This window comes from Lissotriton vulgaris, unplaced genomic scaffold, assembly GCF_964263255.1.
Source record: "Lissotriton vulgaris unplaced genomic scaffold, aLisVul1.2 SCAFFOLD_682, whole genome shotgun sequence".
In the NCBI taxonomy this organism is placed as follows: domain Eukaryota; kingdom Metazoa; phylum Chordata; class Amphibia; order Caudata; family Salamandridae; genus Lissotriton; species Lissotriton vulgaris.
Window position 1 is genome coordinate 882,525 of NW_028252731.1, and position 12,367 is coordinate 894,891.

The window sequence follows — 12,367 nt, forward strand, 5'->3', positions numbered from 1 at the left end:
CAGATATTTCACCTTCAGCGAATGAATGGGACTGAGGTTCTGCTCAGTAGGCTCACAGAAATTTACCAAGCTACTCACCTTCAGTAATGCTCTTCCTGGTTTATACTCTAACTGCAGATGTTGACTATCCCCAGGTACCAAGCAGGAGACATCTAATTCTGGTGAGACCATGCTCCCCTTCCAGAAGCAGGGTCACAAAGCTTTATATAGGCACAACCCTGGGAGACTAAATCAGTTTACTGTTGAATTTTATTTTTCCGTGGCCTCAGAAGCAATTCAACAGTGACAAATAGAAAGAATGACAGTGCGCAAATAGAACTAGGGCTCTTTTTAGAATCCTAGAAATTCACTCTACTGAATGGGAAGGAGGGCAGTGAGGAAGGTAGACTGTCAACTAGAAGGGGCAATATCAAAGATAAGTAACTTGTTTTGCTGATGTATACTTTCTGATCGAGACTTCGAACTGCAGATTTCTCACCTTAAAATATTCCCCAGGCTTCTGATTTGATCCGGAAAATCTAGCACAGTACCTGTGTGTGCCAGTAGGTGGCTTCCTTTGGTTCTACGTCAGCATCTTCTGAATAAGAAGTGACATTGCTTTGCCTATATAGGTGTAGGCAGCTGGCTTTTTATGTGGTAGTGCCAATGTAAGGGCAGACCATGCAAAAAGTAGAGACAACCCTTATTGGTTTACAGGGTTTGAATTAATAATCCCAACTGTTCTATTTGTGCTAATGTGGTTGAGCAGTTTAGGCTTATCAGAGAGTAGTGTTAAGCATTTGTTGCACACACAGTCAATAAATGAGACACAGACAAAGAATTTCGAGACCGATTTGGTAAAAGAACACAGATTTTTATATCATTTAAGACATCAAGATCATTGGATTCAGGTGAGTACTTTCGAAGATACGATTTTTACAGTAAAGCAAAAATATTGCAAAATTATGGTTTTGAGGCATGAGCCTCAAACACTGTAATGTTATCCTATGGGAGAAACATACACTGCATACATATACTTTCAAGTGTTTCTTGAGGATGCCTTTTGGTACTTAAGGCGCTTAGTGGCAAAGGTCCAAGAAACCACCAGCAGTTCGGTTTTTCCTGCCCTGCTGAATCCGGGTGCAGAAGTGCTGGTCGCATTGGTAGCCTTGAGAGCTACACTATCAAATCAAAGGCAAAAGTACCCGCATAAAGAAAGGCTGCAAATTGAAACAAAGGCAGCAGAACACATGGGGGGGGGGGGGCTAGTTCAGTCCTTGAGGGTTTCTGCAGAACAGGGAAATAGCTGTTTTATGTGAACCCAGGCTGCGGGGCTCAGGGGCAGAGGTGTTTTTCCCGTTGGGTCGCTGTAGTTAAGGGCTCTCCCTTGACTTTGGGACCCGGAGAGATGGAGAAAACAGGACAGCAGGGCCACTCTGAATGAAGACCTTATGGATCCTGAAGTCCCTCGATGGCAGGTTTGCATTGGTGGTGTCCGGACTGGACATGCAACAAGCCTTGGTAGTTGCAAGGGCTCCGGTGACTAACATATTGGTGCCTAGAGGATCCGGGAGGGGTCACCAGCTCGAGACTCGGTGAGAGCGAGGGGCAAACCTCCTGGACTCCTGACAACCTCTTCCTGGTGATTTGCACCCTCGGTAAGCCCGATCGCCAGCAAAACTATGTAACGGGTGGATTCAGTCTGTGCCTGTAAATTCAGGGGGGTAGGCTCCTTCAACCCTAGGGAGACGCTGCTTGGTTGCTGAAGGTAAGATTGGGGAAGCTAAATGGGGGGTGGAGACGGCCCAATGCCTGAGGGACTGGGCGATTGACATGGACAGGGCAATAATCGCTGAGAAAGAAGTCTTTAAGCACGTAGCCAAGGGGGAGGACCCTCACTAAGTACAACACTCTGTCCGAATGCAGGTTGCTGCTGAGTTGATATACTCCTTATACTTCTGATGGGAAGAGGGGTGGTGGATTGTGCATACAGCGCACTTTATGTGCTTTATCTGTTGTGTTTTTATGGTGGACCCAAATATTGTTTTACCAATGCACTGTACCTTTTTTTTCTGTCTCAATCAAAATTGTTTAAAAAAAAAAAAAAAGATTGGGGAAGCGGTCCAGCTTCTGAACAAGTCAGTCTTTTTGACTGTTGCGGTGCAAGCAGCCATGCAGGGTTTTGCACAATTCTCGGTGCAAGACCCCTGTTCTTACGACTTCGGACTCTCCTTTCTCCTTCCTTCGGTTCCCAGCAGACAAATACGAATTCCTGGTGTCAGGGGGACTCCTAAACACTGAATGTAGGGGCATTTAGGGGAGTGTAGGGTAGTTTCCACTGTGCTACTTACCCCTGGGGTGATTACAGACCCTAAAGGACTAATTCCTGTGGAGTGTGTGCATCGTCCTGACCCACAATTCCTAGTTTCACCAAATTCAAAATGGTGAAACCCTTTCTTGGCAGTCCGCTTCAGGTGGCCCACCCTAGGCGTGTGCCTAGCCTAATGGTGTAACACGGCTACTGACTATCTAATTTCCCACCTGCTATGGTGCCAGGCCTGTGGAGAAGCTGTTGTCACATATCAAAGGAGGCAGAGATTTTGAAGCCTCTAGCCTTGACATGCTAATTCACTAGCCATCCTGCTGGAAGAGGAGTTACAACCTTCCTCTGGAGCAAGCATAGTTTCCGGCCTCATAGCATGGGCTCTCACCTACAGGGGGTCAGAAACATGTCTGTGGTGACAGGCTGGATGCTACTAGTCAGCCAACACACTAGAGGACTGGTGGGTTTTCAGGGCGCCCTTCTAAGGTGCCCTCTGGGTGCATGTTGTAATAAATCTAGTACTGGCATCAGTACATATTTATTAAGACAAGGTATTTGATACCAAACACCACTGGTTTTAGTACAGCCATCATGTAGCTGGGTAACTCGTAATGACCAGTGCCCAGTACATGTCCTTAAGATGGCTGCCTGATTACCTGCAATGTCTTGTAATGGAATTAGACATCACAGTGGTCTATTTGCTCATGCAGATGTGTACTCACATATAATGTAATGCACCCTGCTTTAGGGCTTGAAGGCCTACTATGTGGTGATTTACAGATAGTATATGCAGTGCACCTTGGCATGGCCCACAGCGAGTGTGCCATGTTTTGTTTTCAAAATGATTTGCACCATTTCACGCACCCTGCAATGGAAACCTGCATGCAGTTTTGTGTGGGTACCTAAAGGTGGCATAATACATTCTGCAGCCCTTAATGACACTCTTTAGTACCCATGCCCTGGGAACCATGGGTACCATTTATAAGGGTGCTAAAGTCCTTGCCAATTGGGTTATAATTAACCATTTTATTTTTGGGGAACTAACACCCTGCATTGAAGGTTAGTTAGCAGGCTTCAGTGCACTGCCAAGAGTTGAAAACCAGCATCTAGCAGTTCAACTGGTGGCAAAAATTGTGGGGACATCTGCAAAGAGAAGTCCAGCTTCCCACATAGGCACCATTTGAAGCGCTAATATCAGTTCCGTTTGTTCTGCGCCAACAGCATGGATCCAAAGTGCTACCTCAGTGAACTTTTTTCAACTTTTTGAGCTTTGCTCCCAATGTGCTAGGACATTATGTTCCCTGAAAACACAGGGATCGCCACACCCATATGTCTGTCCGATCCCCACTTTGTTTGTCCTTTGAGTTGGGGCATGACCCCTAGGCCCGCATTGAATCCAAGTCCTTGCTCGTGAAGGCCATTTGTGAGCGGGCGAAGAAGCTCCTAGAGACATGCAAAAGAAGGCACTGAGCTTTCAGGTTAGTCAAAAATCATATGAAGAAGAATTCGAAGTGGTCTTTGGCTTCACCTACTCAACATCACGCTTCGAGGACCCTTTCCCGTACTTCACCTGCGGAGCTTTGGTCAGGCCTGCTACTCAAGAAAAATGTAGAATGTCATCTTTGAAACATCGACTCCCTCTGAAGCGCCAAGAGATTCCCCTGTTGTATTACCCTCGATGCCAGCTGGTCACTCTCGATCTACTTCCGGAACCGGACTAACGCTGCCACAGGTACATCCACCAACCACAGATCTGTCCCTTCCAGGGCCACTCGACAAGCCGATTATCATCCTAATACCGACCCAGCGCTGCTCGATGTCTACGCCGTCCAGGTATCAACGTACCCTGAATTTTTCCCCCGTGACAGGCCCTATATTCCTGAACGGGGATGCAAGGTGGTGTACAGTCCAATAGAGTAGTCTGATTATGACAACTGGAATGAGGAGCTGGGTGATGCCAATGGCTTGGATGCCTCCCAAGAATCTGGTCTCATTTACACTCCGGGCCATGGCCTCTGAAGCCTGTGATGTTATCAACTGCAAGTCTTTGTCTAGATCCCTGGCATGTGATTTAGAGGATTACAACCCATTCGTGCAAGAGAAAAACGTATGCCAGTGTTCAGGGGAGGGGTGGGCCACTATGCTGTTTAGATCATCTGTTCTCTCCTCACTGGGTCTCAATGCTTTCAGTGTGGAAACCATAAAACCATGGACAAGTGGATGAATTGGAGAATAGTGGTATGCTGACTTAAGGGGGATAGAGATGGCCAGAGAGGATATATTGAGATGCTACTATACTGCTTGTTCCTTCACTGATTCCCTTTCTGTTTTCTCCAGCTGCTCCACGTCTTCGGACCTAACAGAATTAAAATTTGTTGCTACAGAGTTTGAATTGAATTATACACAGCTTTAACCAAACACTCCACACTGATCAGCTTGCGTACTGCTGCTTCTAGTTCCAGCAAGCCCTCAGTCATCACCTCTGGGCCTTTTGGAGCCCCCTTGCGAACATCTTGAAATTGCAGCTCAGAAATATCTTCCATTACAACCCAGTCAGCAATCAATGCAGGTAGATCATCTAAATCCCTGCAAGCCTCTCCATGCCCAGCAATCAGGGCTTTAATTGGGATTAAAATAAACTGGGGGCACTATCATAAGGGCGTGGCCGAAGAAAATTAACGGCGTGGCCTAAAACACTTGAGCTAAAAATCTGCATAGTGTGCCGCCCCATAGGTATTTTGCTGTTTCTGCCCATTTATCCAGCTATTTAACATAAGTGACATTACACCTACAACGAGCCAGAACTATTGTCAATGGCTGTAAATTGCAAACGATAAATAAGCAACAACTATTACTTTGTTGTATATTATATTGAAAATGCTTCTGTTCTTGTGGGCGAGGTTGTGGCATAAAGAAAAATTGCTGACTTTCGAACTGAGAAAACAGGTTTGAGCCTCACGTCTGCTCAACATCCTGAATATGTATTTATGTGATGTAACTGGTGCTCGTTTACGCTATATAATACTGAAAAACTAGTCTCTTTGAAGCTAAATCAAATGCAGTGACGGATGGTATATCATAGAGTTAAGCTTTCTTTTTCCACCCTGAAGGTAAAAATGGAGAGCCGGATAGGGACCCGTTTCGCCACCTGCTTTTTTCAGAATTGCCGGTGCTGGCAGGACCTGGCCTACTTAAAACCCTGCCAGCAAAAGGGTGACCAGAAATTCCAGATTTCCACGGACAGTCCCGGTGTCCCGACACTTTACTTAATTTTGAATAAATGCCCCGGTTTTCAGGAGAAGTGCCAGCTCATCCTACAAAACAGAACTGTAACATGCTCAGTGCCTCTGATGAGTGAAATAACTTACATCATTTATCTTTTTGTTTCCGACAGCAAAGGAGGAGGTCAGCTACATACATGCATGCATCAGAGTGGGGAGGGAGCGCTCAGGGAGAAGATCCTGCCATGACTGTCTTGTAAACGTGGGTGGGAGGGGGGGAGACGGACTGTGTCCAAAACATCTCCTCCCAAGGAAAGAGCGGAGGCCACACGGGGACGAGTTGGAAACACTTTAATAGATTTGAGGCGGCATAATGCATTTCGGCCACAGTCGGCCTTCTTCAGATGCCTAAGTGTTCAGGAGGCATTTGAGAAACCTACATTTAAAAGTCCAGCCAGTTACCCATTGGTAGGGACCCGCTCCGCCCCCTTTCCTAGTGCTTGCTCACCAACCAACAATTCATAGGAACTGCAGGTCCCAGGATGCACCTGTGATCCAGGTAGGTGCTGGGGGGTGTGACAAGATGCCAAATTCCTGCTTTGATTGATCTCTCAGTGTCTCCTCTGGTCCCAAAACACCTCTTCAGCCCCACGCTCCAGGAAACAATGTAGGCAGATGCAGGAGTGTTAATACATTCCGCCCTGCGTATCGCCGCCATCTAATGCTCCTGGATGTAGAGGCGGGCCGCGGACACACATACATATATATATATACACACACACAGAGCTACATTTTCTTCTGGCCTTTCCTACTCTGCCTGAAAGAAAAAAGATAGATTTAGCTAATTTCAGACTTCACACACACAATCGGGATAGGCCAGATTATCCAGGATCATAGGCACCCTGTAGTCCAACTTCTACGTCTGGCCTGTCCTGGTTTTTGCTTCTCAAAATCTGGTCCACCTACATATTCCGCCCCAAAAGACGCTGGAACAGAACGAGGCCAAGAGCAATGGTTCCCATCCGCACGGTCTGGGAGATGATTGACTTTCGGGTCGCCTGTAGAGCCCGGCGTATTCACTGAAGGGGTTGGGAGGGAGGTCCAATGTAGATACCACCACATCTATGACCCTACAGCCTGATTTTCTGCCTTCAATCCCTATTTAGCTTAGCGGACGGTAAGACTTTAACGGAGATCAATGAACCGGGAGTGCTACTCAATTGCCGTATTGCCTCCCCGTGCTTGGCATGGCTCTTGAAGAACAAGTTACTTACCCTCGGTAACGATATATCTGTAGGAAACATTAGTTAGTCAGATTCCTTACCTTAGAATATCCCCAGGCGTCAGACTGGATTATCAGCAGTACCCCTGCACGTCGGTAGGCGTCGTCTGCGGCTCCGCATCCGTGTCGTGATTGCTGGAATGACATAGTCGGAGTACTTAGACGCCACCCTTGTGCGCGGACGTTCGTTCTGTACATAGCTTTGCGAGCCAGGAATGCAGAGCCATGCAAGAAACCGACACTGGTGCCATGAAACTAGGGCCCTCAAAGGGAGATAGATACCTTAACCCTAGATGTCGGTTCGCAGAACGGGGAGGATGGGTGGGGCGGTAAGGAATCGAACTAATGTTTCTTTTAGATATATCGTTACCGAAGTAAGTAACTTGTTCATCTGAAAGAAACACGTTAGTTAGATTCCTTACCTTAGAATAGATACCCCAGCAATACCAACCCCTGTGGAGGGCCTGCGAACCAAGATCACACCAGGAATTCCTGGAGAACGGAACGGCCAAAAAAGCCATCTCTCCGGACTGGACTGTCCAGGCAGTTGTGCTTGGCAAACGTGTGCAGCGAAGCCCAAGTAGCTGCCTGACAAATGTCCTGCAAAGGGACTCCCCGACCCAGGGCAGTAGAAGCTGCCGTGGCCCGAGGGGAATGGGCGCGCAGCCCTACAGGAGGCTCCTTTTTAGCCAAGGAATAGTAGACCTTGATGCACAATACGACACACCAAGAGATGGTCTGCTTGTTCACTGCCCATTCTTTCTTAGTACGTTTTGGGTCCAGATGGTGGAGCCTCTCTTCCTCTTTCTGCGGAGGCGGAAAGAAGGTGGGCAAGGTAATGGACTGGCCGATGTGAAAGGCAGTAACAACCTTGGGCAGAAAAGAAGGACGAGTCCTCAGAACAACCTTGTCCGGATGGTAGGCTTAGAGAAAAGAGCCTGGCACTCACTCACTCTTCTGGAAGAGGTGATGGCAACCAGGAAAGCAGTTTTGAGAGTCAGAAGACGAAGAGGGCAATTATGAAGTGGCTCAAAGGGAGCGCACATTAGATAAGTAAGAACCAGGTTCAAGTCCCACTGGAGCATCACAAAAGGAACAGGAGGGAACATGTGCGTGATGCCTTTCAAGAACCTATTTACAACTAGGGACTTGAAAAGAGAAGGCTGATCAGGAAGCCTCAAGAAGGCTGAAATGTCAGAGTGATAGCCCTTGATAGTGCCCAGAGCAGAGCCCTGCTGGGCAAAAGAAAGAAGAAAGAGGAGAACCTCTGAAAGAGGGACAGAGAGTGGATCCACAGTCTTTGCTGTGCACCATGCTACAAACTTGTTCCACCTGCAGGCATATACCGTTTTTGTGGAGGGACGCCTGGCTGCCAGAATGACATCACAGACTTCAGGAGGCAAGTCAAATGGCCTCAACTGTCGCCGCTCAATATCCACGCATGTAGGAGGAGACTAGACAGGTTCGGGTGGAGGACCGTCCCCTGTTGCTGCAACAGAAGATCCTCCTCAAGAGGCAGACGAATTGGTGAATAGACAGACATACTGAGTAGCTCCGGATAACAATACCTTTGTGCCCAATCCGGAGCCACAAGGATGACTTGGGCACAGTCGCGCCTGATCTTCAGCACTCTGAGCAGAAGTGGTATAGGTGGAAAGGTGTACAACAGACCGCAACTCCACTCAGATTGAAAGGCGAATAGATCTAGCCAAGGCTCTCCCCACTGCTGAAAGAAACCTTGCGCCACGTCAGAGTTCAGACGCCATTCATGATCCATCATGCACCGGCGGCTGAGTTCTTCCGCCCTGGCGTTCAGGGAACCTGTTGCAGTACCACATGGCGGTGGTGTTGTCTGTGAACACCTGCACTACACTTACCCGGACAGAGGGAAGGAATGCCTTCAGTACAAGCCGGATCACCCGCAGCTCCAGAAGGTTGATATGGAGCCGGGACTCCGCCGGAGACCAGAGGGCTCTGATCTACGCCTCTCCCATGTGGCCTCCCCATCCCAGGAGGGACGCATCCGTCACCACTGTGTGCTCCGGTTGGGGAAGGGAGAGGGATCTGCCCCTGACCCAATTGAGGTCCGTGAGCCACCACTGCAGCGGATTCGCAGTGCTCTCTGAGATGAGGACGTGGTCGGACAGGTTCCCCTGATGCTATGCCCACTGGAACTTCAGGGCCCACTGCAGAGCCCGCATCTGCCACCTGGCGTGGTGTACCAGCAGGATGCAGGAGGCCATCAGTCCCAGGAGCCGCAGGATCAGCCTCACCGAAACTCGGGATAAAGGCCGAAAGATCGGAATCAGAGCCTGAACATCCCGAACCCGCTGCTCGGGAGGATAACCCCGAAACTGCGCAGAGTCCCGAACCGCTCCGATGAAGAGGAGCTTCTGAAAGGGACTCAAGTGTGACTTCGGCACGTCGATGGAGAACCCCAACGAGTGCAGGAGATCGGCTGTAGTCTGGAGGTGGGACACAACTGTCTGGGGCGAGCCCGCCTTCAACAACCAGTCGTCGAGATAGGGCAAGACTGGAACCCATGATCTGCGCAGATGAGCTGCGACCATCGCCATCACTTTCGTGAACACCCGAGGGGCACTGGTGAGGTCGGAGTGGAGCAAGGTAAACTGAAAGTGCTCGTGGTCTACCGTGAACCGCAGGTAGCGCGGGTGGGCCGGCAGGAGGGGGATGTGAAAATATGCGTCCTGTAAGTCCAACGCTACCATCCAGTCTCCAGGTTCCAGGGCAGCCAGGACCTGAGCTCAAGGCAGCATCTTGAACTTCTCCTGTCGGATGAAGCCGTTGACGCTCCTGAGGTCCAAGATAGGGCGCAGGCCCCGTTGCCCTTCTTAGGAACCAGAAAGTAGTGGGAGCAGCAACCACGTCCTACTTCTGGCCCTGGAACGCGCTCAATTGCCCCCTTGGCCAAGAGGGACGTAACTTTTTCCTGCAGAAGTTGCAAGTGATACCCCGACATGACTGGTACTGTGGTGGCATGGCTGAAGGGGTCGCCTCGAAGGGGAGGGAGTAGCCCCTTCGGACGATTTGCAGCACCCACCTGCCCGAAGTGATGGTATGCCAGTGGAGTAGGTCATGGCGAACCCTGCCTCCTACTGGCGTTGAATGGGCCTGAAAGCTCGGACTAGGAAGGCTTTGAGGCGGATGCTGCGGAGTGGATGTGGACTGACCAGGCCTCTGTCCCCCTGCACCGCCACAGCCGTTACCACGTCAGCGAGCAAGTTGAGGTTAGTTCTGCGGCATGTGGCCGGACGAACATGTGGGGGCCACCCTTCCTTGGCCACGAAAGGGACGAAAAGCAGAAGTTTGGTGGCGCTGGCCCGACAGGCCCAAGAACTTGGCCATAGCCCTGGAGTACTTGAAACGCTCAAGCGCACGGTCTGCATTGTCAACAAAAAGGCGACGGCCTCGAACAGAGATAAAGACGTGGTCCCGTATGCCCCTCACTATCTATGGCCGGTCGGCTATTTTTAAGATGGTTGCCCCTCCCACGTCTGCTATACCAATTGCAGAACCACCCTTACCCGATTTCACCTCATTGGTTTCGGCAAGTTAACTCGGTGCTGGGACAATTCCTTTGGGCGGGGGGTGCAGTGCGTGTTGCGCTGCGCACCTGCTTATCAACATACTGTGGAGGCCTGGCAATGTCCGATATCCTGTCGTACTATCAGGCTTCCCATCTCCTGATCCTGAACGAATGGTGGTATGGGGATAGGGGGGGGCCCTGCGTATGCTCTTGAGCGATACCTTATGGGGTCCGATACTCTGCATACAATTTTATACTCTGCGTGGTTGAGGAAGAGATTGCCACAGGCTACCCAGGTAGTATTCCGGATCTGGAGGCAGGCGCTACGTCGTATGGGATGGTGGGGTACATTAACTGAGGAGACCCCCCTATGGCATAATGGTCGTTTGCCCGTACTGGCGTCCTTACAGGGCTTCCGAAGCTGGGACTGCATAGGAATTTCAACGTTGGGAAATGTTATGACCGGCACAGCCCTTAAATCATTTCAGGATCTCAGCGAGGAATATGGCATGCCTCGGACCCAATTCTTTAAATATTTACAATTCCGCCACGCCATTGCACCTAGTCTGGAGGGGATCGACTCCTTACCTGAATTTAGCCCACTTAAAGCGAAGGTATTTATGGGCGATCTGAAGATAAGAAAATATCCCGCATATACCAGACCCTAGTTACACATTGTTCCTCCTCTCTACACAAACTGCGGGAATCCTGGGAAAGGGACGTTGGAACGCTAGAAGAGGAAGATTGGCGGGAAGCCCTTGAAGCCCCCCGAGGTGCAGCTATCGCAATGCGCCTAAGACTCATCCAATTCAAATATCTCCACAGAGCCTATTACACTAGGGAGAGACTGTGGCGGGCAGGTCTGATTGAGTCTCCAGACTGTTTGAGATGCGGCCAAGAGGTGGGCACCTTAATTCATAAGGTATGGAGCTGTAGTGTTTTAGTCAGGTTTTGGAAAGGGGTGTGGGACTGTTTGTCTGAGGTGTTGGGTTGGGAACTCCCTCGTACTCCGCAATTAGGCCTCTTGCATGTATTAGAAGGGGTGGGGGGTAATATATATAAAAGGCATCTGTTGTTGTTGGGCCTCACAGTCGCCAAGAGAGATGTGGCTCAGGACTGGAAAGATCCACGGGCTCCTCCAGTAGTGGTGTGGAAGAAGGGACTAGATTTTTGTATGGGGTTGGAGCGCCCTATTTTTGAGGCCCAGGGGTTGCCCTAGGAAACACTACAAAATATGGAAAAGATGGGCGGACTATAGGGGTCTATGGTTAGGGCCACCAGTAGAACAAGAGGATTGCACGAGAATGGTGTGAGGGGGCCAAATTTGAGGAATTGTGTACACTGTTTTATATGTGAAATTACTTTCAAGAATGAGACAATATCGTACAGTGGGTTAGGGAGGGATCCAGGAGGGGGGAGTTGGTAGTGGGAGGGGTGGAGGGCAGGGAGGGTGTGGAGTGGGTAAATATTCAGTTTTAAATTAAGTTTAGATTGCCAATAATCTGATGCTGTCTACTTGCTTGCAGTTTTCTCCGGGATGCGGAGGGCTGCACCTTGTGTGCAATCCATCAATAAAATTTGTTTTAAAAAAAAAAAAGGCGACGCCCGAAGGGCATGTCCACGAGCGTGTTCTGGACATTCCCTGAAAAATTGGCGGACCTCAGCCAGGCGTGGCGACGGATCGCCACCGTCGTGGAAATCGCTCTGCCTAGCGAGTCCGTGGTATGAAGTCCACATCGGATGAAATACCGTGCTGCCCCTCAGCAAGAGCCTGGGCGAGCCGTGTCTGGGCCTCCTCCCGACACTGAGGCAGCCCGTCCGCCACCGTATCCCACAGAGTGTGGGTTTAACGGCCCAAAAGGCATGCAGTATTAATGGACCGCAACCCCAAGCTGACTGAGGAGAACAGTTTCTTCCCAAACTGATCAAGCCTTTTGGATTCTCGATCCGGGTGAGCGGTCGGGAATGCGGTCTGGGACATAGAGGCCTGGATCACCAGATTCTTGGGGGTGGGG

General features: G+C 49.8%; 1 protein-coding gene across 1 annotated transcript in view; it reads right to left on the reverse strand.

Moving 5' to 3' along the window:
• LOC147662052 (GRB10-interacting GYF protein 2-like) overlaps positions 1-12,367 on the reverse strand; it is a 155,141-nt gene that overhangs the window by 92,293 nt on the left and 50,481 nt on the right. The window lies entirely within an intron of this gene.